We start from the raw sequence: 521 nt of genomic DNA on the forward strand, positions 1-521 counted from the left end.
AATCTCTCCTTCCTTCCCCCAAAACGTTGTAGGTTTTTGGGGACGTCGGGGCAAAACGTCAGCGACATCTTCAAATACAGCAGCATGGATGACTACCTGGAGATCCTGGAGTGGACGCTGCTGGCGGGACACATCAGCCCCACAGCCCCGGACACCCTGGGTAAGGCGAGAGCTGGGTGGCCGCCGAGGCTTGGAGGGGGTGTTGGCCCTCCGAAGGGGTGCAGGTGGGCAAATTAGGTTCCCCCCCTAATTTCCATCCCTCCCAGGCTGCTACCCCTTTTACAAATCGGACCCTTTCATCCTCACCAACTGCCCTCACGTCTACTTCTGCGGCAACGCTCCCCGCTTCCAGTCCAAGCTGCTCAAAGGTGAGTTCCCACAGCCTGCAGGACCCCCCCCCAAGTCCTCGCTCGGGGCTGGGACCCCGCGCTGGGGCGCCGACCAAGAGGTGTCCTCCTGACGCCCGCCTGTCTTTGCAGGGGAGGAGGGGCAGCAGGTTCTGCTGGTGACGGGGCCCGCCT

The 521-nt window shown here is 62.6% G+C and overlaps 1 long non-coding RNA gene across 1 annotated transcript; it reads left to right on the plus strand.

The window, feature by feature from the left end:
- Positions 1-36: 36 nt before the first annotated feature.
- LOC103922289 lies at positions 37-521 on the plus strand. The gene is made up of 3 exons (XR_663876.1): positions 37-160; positions 267-368; positions 480-521. It is a non-coding gene; the product is annotated as an uncharacterized LOC103922289 (long non-coding RNA).

This window comes from Pygoscelis adeliae, unplaced genomic scaffold (genome assembly GCF_000699105.1).
Source record: "Pygoscelis adeliae isolate BGI_AS28 unplaced genomic scaffold, ASM69910v1 Scaffold1698, whole genome shotgun sequence".
Taxonomy (NCBI): Eukaryota; Metazoa; Chordata; class Aves; order Sphenisciformes; family Spheniscidae; genus Pygoscelis; species Pygoscelis adeliae.